The sequence below is a fragment of the Mustela lutreola genome, chromosome 2 (assembly GCF_030435805.1).
Source record: "Mustela lutreola isolate mMusLut2 chromosome 2, mMusLut2.pri, whole genome shotgun sequence".
NCBI classification, from domain to species: domain Eukaryota; kingdom Metazoa; phylum Chordata; class Mammalia; order Carnivora; family Mustelidae; genus Mustela; species Mustela lutreola.
The window spans coordinates 19,258,361-19,272,483 of NC_081291.1; the positions used below are offsets into that span (position 1 = coordinate 19,258,361).

The following is a 14,123-nucleotide window of genomic DNA, read 5'->3' on the forward strand; positions in this document are numbered from 1 at the left end:
AGTCCATCATGGATCCCATCCCCAGATCCACCCAGTGATTTTTCAGGTCTCTGGGGCATTTGGGGTTGGAGGCCATAGGTAAGCCCTGCGACGAGCGAGAGCCCCTTTAGGACCCTCCCCTTGAAGGGAGAAGGACCTCAGCAGTAACCTCCGCTCCTTACTCCCCCACCCCCTGAAAGAATGCAGGCTACAAGTAGTGAGTGACCAGCGCCAGCGGGTCAGAGCTATTTCTGGCGCCAGAGGAGGCATCGGATTCCGGAGTTGGGGGCAGGGGAAGGGGACAGGGTCAGGCCTGAGGCGCTTCCCGGACGACCTCGCCTGCTAGGGGCTAGGCCTTTGGAGAGAGGCCAGCTTCCCGCTCCTCCGGCCCTCGCCTCAGTTTCCCGATCCGTGTAGCGATTTAGAGGACCCTTCCTGACCGTTTTCAAGGCTTAGAAATACCGCTTGATTTGCATTCGAAAGAAATCAGGAGATCCAAACGATAGGTGGCCTTCTGTGGCAGAACTAGTTCCCGAGCCCGACCACCCTGGGTGGGTTGGACGAGTCTCACAGCCGGAAGGCCTGAGGTTGGGCGGGGTGCCCCTCCCCCACCGCCAGGCCAGAGGACTGGGGGCAACCCGTACCGGCCGGGGCGTGTCCGGGGGGACGGACCCGGCCTCCGTGGGGCGGGGCTTCCAGGGAGGGGCGTGTCTTTTCGGGCGGGGGCGTGGCGGGCCAATGAGCAAAGCGGCGCGGGTGGAGGCGGGGCCTGCGCGCGGGTGCGGCGCGCTGCGGGGCGGCGGACGCAGGCAGAAGCGGGCGTCGCGCGGACTGCTGGTCGGTGCCGCGCGGAGCTGGCGGCGGGATTGGCTGCGGCACTCGCGTGTCAGGCGGTTGCTAGGCTCCGGCCGCGCGCCCCGCCCTCGCGCTCGGCGCCCTCTCACCGCCCGGTACGTGCTCGCGCGGAGGCTGCGGTGCGGCGCTCGCGGTCCTCAGGCTCGGTGGCGGCGGCGGCGGCGACGGCGGCGACGGCAGCTTGGCGCCGAGTCCCCGGGGAGCGGTGGCGGCGGCGTGGCGTCTTGCGGCCGGGAGGAGCAAGCACCTGCCGCGGCCCGCCCGCCGGCGCTCGGTGAGTGCGCCGCCCGTCCCCTGCCGCCGAGCCTAGCAGCCCAGGCCCCCATCCCCGTGGCCGGCCGAGCCTCCCGAGGAACACCTGCTGCTGCTCGCGGTTTGGCCCGGGATGGGGACACGGTTGCGACGTCCTTGCGGGTGAGGCAGCGGCACGGCCCGGGGAGAGCTGCCCCCCTCCTCGCGGCCCCTCAGGCAAAGGCTTAGGGCGTTCCGCGGCCGGGCCCGGGCTCCGCGCCGCGGCGATGGGCCAGGCCTCAGCCCGGCCCGCGCTCCGGGGAACGCGGGGCCTGCGCTCTGGCCACAGGCGTGTACGGCCTTGGGGCCTCCCGCTGGGCTTGCAAAGAGGGTCGTCGCGCGGTCCAGTTGGACAGAAGCCGGAGGATGGGGCACTGACCCCCCGCAGGAGGCGGGGAAGGGCGCCGCAGCCGCTGGGACCTGAGCTGCTCCGAGAGCCTTGGGGTCACCCTCCCACCCCCCCAACTCGAGCTTCTTTGGAAGCCTCCTGCCTTTTCACCTTTTTACTTGGTGTTTGGAAAACCGGATTCACCGGCTGGTGTATTTGTAAAGTGTCTCTAGAGAAAATGCTCTCTCTGCTTAGAATCCTGCCAAAAATTCCAAGTTAATTTCATACAAACTTAAGTGCTTATTAGAAATGCATATTTTAATCTCTATGGCATGTGAGGCTCTTAGGTTTGTAAACTGACTTCAGAATTAGTTTTAATGATGAGCATGAAGTTTTTGCCTTGGTGGAAGCTAGAGCCTGGGACAGCACGTTGATAGCCTGAAGTTCTAACTTAAGAGCCGGGCCTGCTATTTCCCTAAATAAGCGAGGAGAAGCGATTCCTGGCATGGAACCCAGACTCAGCTCAGGGAGGGTAGTGTTTATAGGACATGAGCCCAGATAAAGAGTTGGATTTGCTACCAGGTGTTTTTGAGTCTGCTGTAGATGGGATACTGTAACTTTATCAGGTTGTTCTATGGTGAGTGTTTAGAGACATGATAATTTTGGAATGTCCCTGTTTTTAAAAAGATTCAACCTTGGAGGCATACAGATCTCTATTTGGACTCCAGAGAAGTTGAATTGAACTTTGTTTGCTGTGGAGCCAAGGAATAAGAGCTCATGGTCTGCATGTTTAAAGGAGGCTGAGGAGCCATTTCTTGGAGAAAGCAGATTTGAGGAAAGATGAAGGTGCATAGTGTGAGCCTGTTCAAAGCCTGTGGGATACTGTATGAAAGGAAGAGTAAGCAGTACTGTACGGGCAACAACCACCCAGCTGGAACATGAAAGCTCTTGTTGATAGGAGCCTTGGTTGAAAGAGGAAGAGAGCAAGTCTTTACTGTTTTGGAAAAGTTGATATGACAAAGTACATTCATTCATTTAATGAATATTTGCCTACTTGCCTAATTTTGTGGTAGGTTCAGGGGACTTGTGTAAAAGAGGCTGGTTCTGCCCTTAAGGAGGTTTCAGGGACAGTGGGAATTAGGGAACCTGTGATTGATAGTATCTGCCCAGTAAGTGTGCTCACATGGTGCTTTGGGAGCCTGAGGAAAGGGAATTCCTAAGCTGAGGCTTGCAGGGCCAGCAAGAATTAGTTGGGGGGGGGCAGCAAGGTCTGGATGCAGGGAATCACACGTACACGAGCTCCTAAAATAGCACCTGTGAGTCCTCCAGCTTGGCCAGTGGGATCCCTAGGCCTTTCTAGGCCTTTCTCTAGGCCCATTGTGCTGGGGAGTTCAGACTTTTTCAGGGTGCAGAAGTCTGAGAAGGCTTTTCAATTACTGGAGTAGCATGGTCCAGACCTGTGTTTAGAAGGATGGTGGTGTTTAGAAAGATGCTGGTGACCACATAGGTGGTGTCAGGGAGGGGGAGGGGTTCAGGACCTCCAGCTGTGAGGTCTGCCAGTAGAGGAGAGCTAAGGTGGGAGGAGGAGCCAGCTGAGAGTCTGAAGAGGTTGAGCAGAGGGAATGTCAAGCTGGGGTTGTGTGGGGGGAGGTTGGGGACAAGGAGAAGAAGTCTGTATTCAGGAATGTGTGGGTCAGAAGAGTAACATGACCAAGGATTTAACTCTATCTTGTGTGAGTTCGCTGGTGTCTGTTAAAACACTGAGAATGGTGTGGTAAGCGGGGGATCCTGGAGCCACTTGGACTCCAGGTGGCATATGATTGTTAAAAATCCTATCTCTCGAACTTGAGGCATTGCATTTCCTGTTGGGCAGGGCTGTTGTACTGGTCTCAGAGTAGGGGTGTGTTCTTTTTTTTTTAACAGGTGTGTTCATTCTTGATGCAGACGAGAGTATGTACAATCCTTTACCTTACAGTTGTTCTGGCCTTTCTTGCTTTCTAGGTCAGAGATGTGATAGACTGTGTCAGCCACAGTCATGGGCTTTCTGTTTCTGTTCTGTGTGCGCTATTGCTAATGGTTATGAGAATCCTTTATGTTGACTGAAGAAGCAGAGTCCTAGATGAGGGAATGTTCCCAAGGTCACACAACTTGTCATCATGTGGCAGAGTCCAGCTTTGAATACAGGTTGAACATTTGACTGTGCCCACCTGAGTTTGTGTTGCATCAGACTGATGATGGTAGCCTTGGTTGGGTGCTTCTCTGGTGAAGGCCAAGCCCAGGTGTTTGGTGGTGGGTACAGTGCCAAGGCAGTATGGGAGAAGTGATCAGGGACTCCACGAAGAATTCCAGGAACAGGGGCGCCTGGGTGGCTCAGTGGGTTAAGCCGCTGCCTTCGGCTCAGGTCATGATCTCAGGGTCCTGGGATCGAGTCCCGCATCGGGCTCTCTGCTCGGTGAGGAGCCTGCTTCCCTCTCTCTCTCTCTCTCTCTGCCTGCCTCTCCATCTACTTGTGATTTCTCTCTGTCAAAAGAAATAAATAAAATCTTTAAAAAAAAAAAAAAGAATTCCAGGAACATGCTGTGAGGGACCATTCTCAGAAACTAGGGTTTGTCTGACCCTTCTTGGGACCTCTACTGGTGCTCTGGGCACAATGCTGAAGTAAGCTGAGGAGCCTGGGTCCTAGGCTACGGAGGGCAGGCTTTAGGGTGGGACTTCAGTTGAGCTGTACCTTCAGGAAAGGGTAGTGGTTTGATTGGTGAAGGAGTTGATGGCAGGAAGGTCTCAACTCTGGAAGGAAAAGAAGTGAGCAGAGGCAAGGGTTGAAAGAGAAGACTGGGCACCTTTTCTATATGTTCTCGAAGGTTGGGTTGGAACCAGAAGGAACTTGGAGCACAGCTGTGGTGGTTTTTTTTTTTTTTTTTTTTTTAAGATTTTATTTATTTGAGAAAGAGAGCATGAGAGGGGAGAAGGTCAGAGGGAGTAGCAGACTCCTTGCTGAGCAGGGACTCTCCCCCCCCAACCCCCCACCAATCTGTGACTTGATCCCGTCACTCCAGGATCATGACTTGGCCTGAAAGCAGTCGATTAACCAACTGAGCCACCCAGGCACCCAGCTGTGGTGGTTTTAAGAAGTGACCTTGGGGTGCCTCTTGCTCAGTCAGTGGAATGTGGGACTCTTGCTTTTGAGGTTGTGTGTTCGATCCCCATGCTGGGCATATCATAGGGTTTATTTAAAAACATTAAAAAATATTTTTAGGGGACGCCTGGATGGCTCAGTGGGTTGAGGCCTCCGCCTTTGGCTCAGGTCGTGATCCCGGAGTCCTGGGATCGAGCCCCACATCGGGCTCTCTGCTCAGCAGGGAACCTGCTTCCTCCTCTCTCTCTGCCTGCCTCTCTGCCTACTTGTGATCTCTGTCTGTCAAATAAATAAATAAAATCTTAAAAAATATATATTTTTTAAAAAAGCCCCTATTATGAGAATGTATACTGGACTGGAGGCAAGTTGGTTACTGCTGTGGTCTAGTAAGGAGGTAGGTGATCTAAACAAGGACATTGTTCAACAGGTGAGTGAGGAGAGAAAAGGAAAGTTCAAAATGAGACTGTTCAGCAGACATTAGGCACCTGAATGGTGCTGGTATCATCAGGGATCTACCATTGAATAGAAGGGACAGGAGGTGGCAGTGGAATATAAGACAGCATCAGCCAAATACTGGTGAGGACTTGAGAGACTTGGAATAAATGGGGCACCTAGACAGCAAAATGGGGGGGAAGGCTTAGTCTGTGGCAGGCAGGCTGTCCTTGGGTGACCCGAAGAAGGTGGAGGAGCGAAAGATCAGCCCATGCCTGAGGACCAAGGAGTAAAGCCAAAGGAAGTGTCCCTTGGGGAAAGTGGGGCAAAAATCTGACCTGAAGGCTGAGCTGGGCCAGTGGGGTGTCCCTGGAAGTTCTGAGTGGGATAGTGCTTGTGCCCTAGTTTTGAGTCTTGCAGGAGTGCAGTTGAAGGAGGTAGAAGGTAAAGGTATAAAGAAGGAAGTAGAAAGGGTGGTTGAAAGAGATGGCAAGAAAGGGATTTACTCAGGGAGGAGAAGCCATGATTTGTTGACCCACTTGGTGGATAGAGAACTAGTATGTTTTAAAATGTTTGCAGTTTAGATCTCAGGGTCATGAGTTCCAGTCCTGCATTGAGCTCCATGCTGGGCGTGGGGCCTACTTAATAAAAAAAAAAATGAATTAAAAAAATTGGGGATGCCTGGGTGGCTCACTTGCTTAAGTGTCTGACCTTTTTTAAAAAATTTTTTTTATTAATATATAATGTATTATTTGCCCCAGGGGTACAGGTCTGTGAATTGTCAGGCTTACACATTTCATAGCACTCACCATATCACATACCCTCCCCAGTGTCCATAACCCAACCACCCTATCCCTACCTCTTCACCCCTCCAGCAACCCTCAGTTTGTTTTGTGAGATTAAAGAGTCGCTCATGGTTTGCCTCCCTCTGGATCCCGTCTTGTTTCATTTTTTTCCTTTCCTACCCCCCAAACCTTCCACCCTGCCTCTCAGATTCCTCATATGATATGATATCATATGATAATTGTCTTTCTCTGATTGACTTATTTCGCTCAGCATACCCTCTAGTTCCATCCACGTAGTTGCAAATGCCAAGATTTCATTTCTTTTGATGGCTGCATAATCCATTGTGTGTGTGTGTGTATACACACACCACATCTTTATTCATTCATCTGTTGAGGGACACCTACGTTCTTTCCATAGTTAGACTATTGTGGATATTGCTGCTATAAACATTCGGGTGCATGTGCCCCTTTGGATCACTACATTTGATTCTTTAGGGTAAATACCCAGTAGTGCAATTGCTGGGTTGTAGGGTAGCTCTATTTTCAACTTTTTGAGGAACCGCCATACTGTTTTCCAGAGTGGCTGCACCAGCTTGCATTCCCACCAACAGTGTGGGAGGGTTCCCCTTTGTCCGTGTCCTCGCCATCATCTGTCTTTTCCTGACTTGTTAATTTTAGCCATTCTGACTGGTGTGAGGTGGTACTTCATTATGGTTTTGATTTGTATTTCCCTGATGCCAGGTAATGTGGAGCACTTTTTCATGTGTCTGTTGGCCATCTGAATGTCGTCTTTGCAGAAGTGTCTGTTCATGTCCTCTGCCCATTTCTTTTTTTCTTTTTTTTTTTTTAGATTTTATTTATTTATTTGACAGAGAGAGAGAGAGATTGATCACAAGTAGGCTTAGAGGCAGGCAGAGAGAGGGGGAAGCAGGCTCACTGCTGAGCAGAGAGCCTGATGCGGGGCTCGATCACAGGACCCTGAGATAATGACCCAAGCTGAAGGCAGAGGCCTAACCCTCTGAGCCACCCAGGCGCCCCCCTCTGCCCATTTCTTTCTTTCTTTCTTTTTTTTTTTTTTTAATTAATTTATTTGACAGAGAGGGAGATCACAAGTAGACAGAGAGGCAGGCAGAGAGAGAGGAGGGAAGCAGGCTCCCTGCTGAGCAGAGAGCCGGATGTGGGGCTCGATCCCAGGACCCTGGGATCATGACCTGAGCTGCAGGTAGAGGCTTTAACCTGCTGAGCCACCCAGGTGCCCCCCTCTGCCCATTTCTTGATTGGATTATTTGTTCTTTGGGTGTTGAGTTTGATAAGTTCTTTATAGATTTTGGATACTAGCCCTTTGATATGTCGTTTACGAGTATCTTCTCCCATTCTGTCGGTTGTCTTTTGGTTTTGTTGCCTGTCTCCTTTGCTGTGCAAAAGCTTTTGATCTTGATGAAGTCCCAATAGTTCATTTTTGCCCTTGCTTCCCTTGCCTTTGGTGATGTGTCTAAGAAAAAGTTGCTGTGGCTGAGGTCTAAGAGGTTGCTGCCTGTGTTCTCCTCAAGGATTTTGATGGATTCCTGGCTCACATTGAGGTTTTTCATCCATTTTGAGTCTTATTTTTGTGTGTGGTATAAGGAAATGGTCCAGTTTCATTCTTCTGGATGCAGCAATCCAATTTCCCCAAAACCATTTGTTGAAGAGACTGTCTTTTTTCCATTGGACATTCTTTCCTGCTTTGTCGAAGATTAATTGACCATAGAGTTGAGGGTCTATTTCTGGACTCTCTATCCTGTTCCATTGATCTAGTTGTCTGTTTTTGTGCCAATACCATACTGTCTTGATGATTACAGCTTTGTAATAGAGCTTGAAGTCTGGAATTGTGATGCCACCAACTTTGGCTTTCTTTTTCAACATTCCTCTGGCTATTTGGGGTCTTCTCTGGTTCCATATAAATTTTAGGACTATTTGTTCCATTTCCTTGAAAAAAATGGATGGTATTTTGATGGGGATTGCATTAAATGTGTAGATTGCTTTAGGTAGCATAGACATTTTCACAATATTTGTTCTTCTAATCCATGAGCATGGAACATTTTTCCATTTCTTTGTGTCTCTCTGTTTCTTTCATGAGTACTTCATAGTTTTCTGAGTACAGATTTTTTGCCTCTTTGGTTAGGTTTATTCCTGGGTATCTTATGGTTTTGGGTGCATTTGTAAACTCCTTAGTTTCTCTTTCTTCTGTCTTGCTGTTGGTATATAGAAATGCAATTGATTTCTGTGCATTGATTTTTATATTCCTTTTTTTTTTTTAAAGCTTTTATTTATTTATGTGACACAGAGAGAGAGAGATCATAGGCAGAGCAGCAGGCAGAGATAGAGGGGGAGGCAGGCTCCCTGCTGAGCAGAAAGCCCGATGTGGGGCTCGATCCCTGACCCTGAGATCATGACCTGAGCCAAAGACAGAGGCTTAACCCACTGAGCCACCCAGGTGCCCTTGATTTTATATTCTGAAGTGTCTCACTCTTGACTTCAGCTCAGGTCTTGATCTCAGGGTGGTGAGTTCAAGACCCATGTTGAGCTCCATGCTGGGCATGGAGCCTGTTTAAAAAAAAAATTGTGTTTAAGTGTGTGTGTGCATATGTGCGCATACACACACACACATATGTATATATAAAATGTCTGCAGTTTGGGAGACTCAGAATCATAGCAAGGATGGTGTGGCTTTCAAGTGGATTCATTGAAAGAATTGTCATTAGTTTGCCGACTTGACCCATGCAGAATACTAAAGGTGGACCATGATAGTGTGAAGTTGGACCTGCTTTACCTCGCTTGCCTTTTTGAGTTTTTATTTTGGTCATACTCTTCTTGATAAGGGGTGTACAACTAGCCTTGTGGAATGGCAAGTGGTGCTAGATCCATTTAGTGGATGGGCAAGAATAAGAGTGAGGCCTTGTGAGCCCCCCCCCAAAGATTGATTTATTTGAGAGAGCAAGCGAGACTGTGTGAACAGCAGAGGGGGAGGGGCAGAGGTAGGAGGGTGGAGAAGAGAATCTTAAGACCCAGAGATCATGACCTAAAACCGAAAGTGGAAACCAAAATGTTGGACGCTCAAAGGACTGAACCACCCAGGCGCCCTGCCTTATGAGGTTTTTTTTTCTAGCCTATACAGGAAGTCAGTGATGAAAAGTTTGATTCAATATCCAGGTTCTCTGGGTGTGTTGTTTAGATTGGAGCCACTGTGGAGTGTGACTCTTTGGGGGCTGGAGGCTTCCAGAGTATCAGAGAAGTAAATGCTAGTTTGAACATTGAAGGGGTCCACATGGGGACTAGAGAGTATTTAACCTCAAGGGTACTCAAAATGAGAATAAATTCAGGTAATGTGTTCTTCAGTGTATCTTGTGTATTGGTCAAGGATTTCTCCATCATTTTCTGGAATAAGTTTTCTTCCTCCTCCCCCATTAAAGAGTGTTTCTGTGTCTTTGCTAGTGTTACTGTGCTGTTGGTTCTTCAGCCCCCATCTTTTTCTGCTTTTCCTGTATGGACACTCCAGGCCTGGAGTAAGGTAATGGTGGTTTTGAATATAAATGTGATTAATCTGGTCATTTCCCAGTAGGTTTTTCTGTGTCCATGCCTTTGGGTACTACTTGAAAGCAGTTTTCCTATGAGTCACATAACCTGCTTTGCCTTTTGATGTCCTGTTTCACTCTGATCATTAGTCAGTAATACTGCTCAGATAGCAATTTCTATAAATAGGATTTTAGAGTAGTTTACAAAATTACACCAGCCAGAGGGCTTAATTTAGCTTTAATGAATAGGGTTTCCTATTTTCCTATTTCTTGGGTTTGATTGCTAAGCATTTTCTTAGCTTTGCACTGGGTCCAGGGTAGGGAGATGGACGATGGGACGCCGTGGAGCAGTATCATAAACTGAAGGTATTTAAGTTGGTGAACCTGTTCTGAGTTCTCTGTGGGAGTGAAGTAAATCTGAATAAAACTTCAGCGGTATGCTTGCTTAATTTGTACTTTTATTTAAAAAAAAATTTTTTTTTAAAAAATAAGTTTATTTACTTAAGCAATCTCTACAGCCAACCTGGGGTTTGAAATTACAACCCTGAGATCAGGAGCCACCTGCTCTATTGACTAAGCCAGGCAGGCACCCCAATTTATACTTACATTTTATTTATTTAAAAAAATTTTTTTAAACTATTTTAAAAGTAATCTTCTTCTTCTTCTTCTTCTTTTTTTTAGAGTTTATTTATTTATTTGACAGAGAGAGATCACAGGTAGGCAGAGAGGCAGGCAGGCAGAGGGAGGAGGAAGCAGGCTCTCTGCTCGATCCCAGGACCCTGGGGTCATGATCTGAGCCAAAGGCAGAGGCTTAACCCACTGAGCCACCCAGGCACCCCTAAAAGTAGTCTTCTAGTGGGAACAATCGGCTGAATACAAAAAAATCACTTTTATGACTGAATGTCTTTGTGCTACACATCATGGTGTGCATTTAATAGCATTGAGGTTAAAATATCACTGTCTTAAGTTTTAGATATTGGAATTTTAAAATTTTTATTCATTTATATATTAAAAGATTTTATTTATTTATTTGACAGAGAGTGAGAGAGCAAGCACAAGCAGGGGGAGCAGGAGAGGGCTCCCCTTTGAGCAGGGAGCCTGATGCAGAGCTGGATCCCAGCACCCTGGGGTCATGACAGGAGCTGAAGGTAGGCGCTTAACCTACTAAGCGCCCCAGGCACCGCAGAGTTGTTTTTTAATTTTTTAAAAAATTTTTAAAAGACTTTTTGACAGAGAGATCACAAGTAGGCAGAGAGGTAGGCAGAGAGAGGTGGGGGAAGAAGGTTCCCTGCTGAGCAGAGAGCCCGACATGGGGCTCAGTCATAGGACTCTGGGATCATGACCTGAGCAGAGGCTTTAACCCACTGAGCCACCCAGGCACCCCTGTTTTTTTTTTTTTAATTAATATTTTTTATTAAGTAATCTCTGTGCCCAAGAGGGCTCGAACTCATGACCCTGAGATCAAAAGTCTCATGCTCTACTGACTGAGCCAGCAAGGTGCCCCTATTAGAATTATTTTTTATCTTTGAAATTGTTTATAATTTTTGATCCTGGATTAATTCTACAGAAAACATTTAGTTTCCTTTGTCAGTCTTTGACAAAGAAGGGTGACTGATTGGTGGGGTGAACAGGAGACTGAGTGGCATTCTCCACTTCCTTTGGTGTAATTCTATTTTGGTTGTGGGCATTCACCAATGTTGGATCCTTCTTTTCCTGCAGGGCCTCTGCTCTTCAGGAAGATAAGGCTTTTAAAGCAGTCTAGCACTAGAAGGTGAGGTAAGGTACTTAAAAATTTCAGAGATTTCTGCAAAAGAAAAATGATGGATACTTCCATACTTGTTAAAATGATTATGGAATTTTAAAACACTTGAGTGGGGAAAAAGCTGCTTCAAGTAATGCATATATTTGGGACACCTGGGTGGCTCAGTGGGTTAAGCCTATGCCTTTGGTTCTGGTCATGATCTTAGGGTTCTGGGATCGAGCCCCAAATCGGGCTCTTTGCTCAGTGGGGAGCCTGCTTCCCCCTTCTCTCTGCCTGCTTGTGATCTCTCTCTGTCAAATAAATAGATAAAATTAAATTAAAAAAAAAAGTAATGCATATATTTAAAATAAGAAATTTGGAGAGGTGCCTTGGTGGCTCACTTGGTTAAATTCTTGGTTTTGGCTCAGGTCATGATCTCAGTGTCTTGAGATTGAGGCCTGCTTTGGGCTCCGAGCATGGCATGGAGTCTGCTGGTCTCCCTTCCCTTCTGGTCCTCCCCGCTCGCTCTCTCTGAAATAAATAAATAAATCTTTAAAGAAATTTGGAAAATAAAAAGTAGACAAGAAAAATCCTTTGTCTCCCAATTTTAGTCTTTTTTTAAAGTTTTATTTGTTTAAGTAATCTCTGTACCCCATGTAGGGCTTGAACTCACAAGCCCAAGATCAAGAGTCCCATGCTCTTCCGACTAAGCCAGCTGGGTGCCCCAGTCTTTCTTTAAATAGGAAATACCGGGGCACCTGGGTTAGGCCTCTGCCTTCAGCTCAGGTCGTGATATCAGGGTCCTGGGATCGAGCTCTGCATTGGACTCTCTGCTCCATCTCTCTCTGCCTGCCTCTCTGCCTACTGGTGATCTCTCTCTCTCTCTCTCTCTGTCAAATAAATAAATAAATAAAATATTTAAAAAAAAATAGGAAATACCAACACATGGTAAGAACTCAGAAAGTTCAAAAGGATTATATAGGGGAAAGCTTTCTTCCACCCATCCCCTTAATCCCTAGTTCTCCCTAGGAATAGTCATTATCCTCTGAGACCCGGCCATCCTCCAGTAGACCTTGGGCAGCCCTTTTACTGAGTTTAGGTTAGAGGATAGATTTCATTTTCATCCTGCTTTTCTCCTAGCATTATCGCATGAGCTGTTTTCTAGAGATGTGACATTTCTAATGGTTAACCTATCCCTAGTTCTTAGATTATTGTTTCTTACTTTGATTGTAATAGGTAATGTTGCTATTAACATCTTTGGGCTTTAGGTTTTTTTTTTTTTTTAAATTTTTCACTAATCTGATGGAACATCAGTTTTAATTTTTTTTAAAGATTTTATTTATTTATTTGACAAGAGAGCTCACAAGTAGACAGAGAGGGTGGGGGGGGGAGCAGGCTCCCTACTGAGCAGAGGAGCCTGGCATGGGGCTCAATCCCAGGACCCTGGGATCATGACCGGAGCGGAAGGCAGAGGCTTTAACCCACTGAGCCACCCAGGTGCCCCTTGTTTTGTTTTTATAATCTCTCTTATCACCATATTAAATACAAAGTTTTTGAAAAGAGTGAGACGTGACTTAGAGTCTTGCAGGAGCACACCTATAATGTCAAGTGAGGCAGGTTTGTATTGGCGTTTATTTTTAAGTATGGTGTGTGTTTTCTCTAGTCCCTTTTCTTTGACTTGCATAGCTTTGCTGTCTCTATAGCCATGCAGAGGCTCAGACTCCATGTTCTCTATCATTGTGGGTGTGGGTAGCCTCAGATTCGTTCTTCTAAGGCATTCACAGCCCTTGGATACCCCAAGTATGGGAGAGGGTGCCAGTTAAGGAGAGCTCAAGGACAAGTGAGACACTTGGAAGGATGTGTCCTATTCAGGGAAGTAGTGGCCAGTGCCCAGCTTGGTCCCCTGTTTGGCACTTGCTCTTCATTTCTACAGGTATTGAATTTCTGTATATGGAGTAAGGAAATCTATAAATAAGAAGCAGTTCATATAGCGTTCTTTCTTTATAATTTTATTTAATTTATTATTTTTTATAAGCTCTGCACCCAACATGGGGCTTGAACCCATGACCTGAGATCAAGAGTCGCATGCTTACTGACAGCCATCCAGCTGCCCCCAGACTTCTTTCTTATAGTTGGTTTCTGTGTTTTGAAACTGATTAGTGTACTTGGAAAGATGTTTGTTTTGGCAAATGATCCAGTCATTTCTATTTCACCTTTCTCTGTGCTGGGAGCATTTCCCCCCTAAACATGCTAGTGGTAGATGCGGGATTACTTAAGATTCCCAAGGCTGTCCCAGTTTTGCCTTGGTTGTCCTAAACGCCTCTCTTACATAGCTCAGTTGTTCTCCGGGACTGGGTTGATTATCTAGCCAGTTTTTGCCAGGAAAAATTATAGTGTCAGTAATGGAATTCCAATAGCATTTCCTTTTAATTTCGCTATTAATCAGAACCTGGGACATTATCCATTTTCTGGGCCTTTGTTGTATTATGGAATACCTCCATAAAATGTGCATTTCTCCTCACTGTAAAAATCCCGTTTGGGCTGGTAGGTTGTCTTTGCCTCCGATCTACCCTGGCCTCCGGGAGTCTTGCTCACTGGATTTTTTTTAATAACGGAGATCAGTCTGATGAGTAGCCCTTGAGCAGGGGTGGATTCTGAGTCTCGTGGAAAATGAGGAAGTGTAGAGAGCTTTGCTCTACCTGTTATGTTAAGCATGCCTGAAGAAGTGTCTTAGTATTTTTAGACTGAGCAGTGTTGGGTAGATTGAATTGCCCGAGTAGAGAAATTTGGTGGGAGGAGACTAGAAGAGAAGCTCTTTATTAAAGATCTCAAAATAGAATTCATTAAAGTCACAAATAGATAACAGTAGGATTCCTGTCTCCCTCTCTCTTCTGGATTTGTGCTACCAGCTGTTGCTTCTGCTTACCTGGAGAAGATCACAATATTTTGTCAGAAAGGTCAACGGTATAGACTTAAAATACTGTGTTTGCCAGTCTGAAGATGTGCTTTTTCCAGTTTTCAAGTA

The 14,123-nt window shown here is 46.7% G+C and overlaps 1 protein-coding gene across 3 annotated transcripts in view; it reads left to right on the forward strand.

The window, feature by feature from the left end:
* Window positions 1–773: 773 nt before the first annotated feature.
* Window positions 774–14,123, forward strand: part of DAG1 (dystroglycan 1) — a 69,142-nt gene continuing 55,792 nt past the window's right edge. The window contains exon 1 of one of the 3 annotated variants that reach the window (XM_059160909.1): window positions 774–929. The gene's annotated coding sequence lies outside the window, so the exon portion shown is untranslated. The other 2 variants (XM_059160908.1, XM_059160912.1) reach the window with 2 other exon arrangements.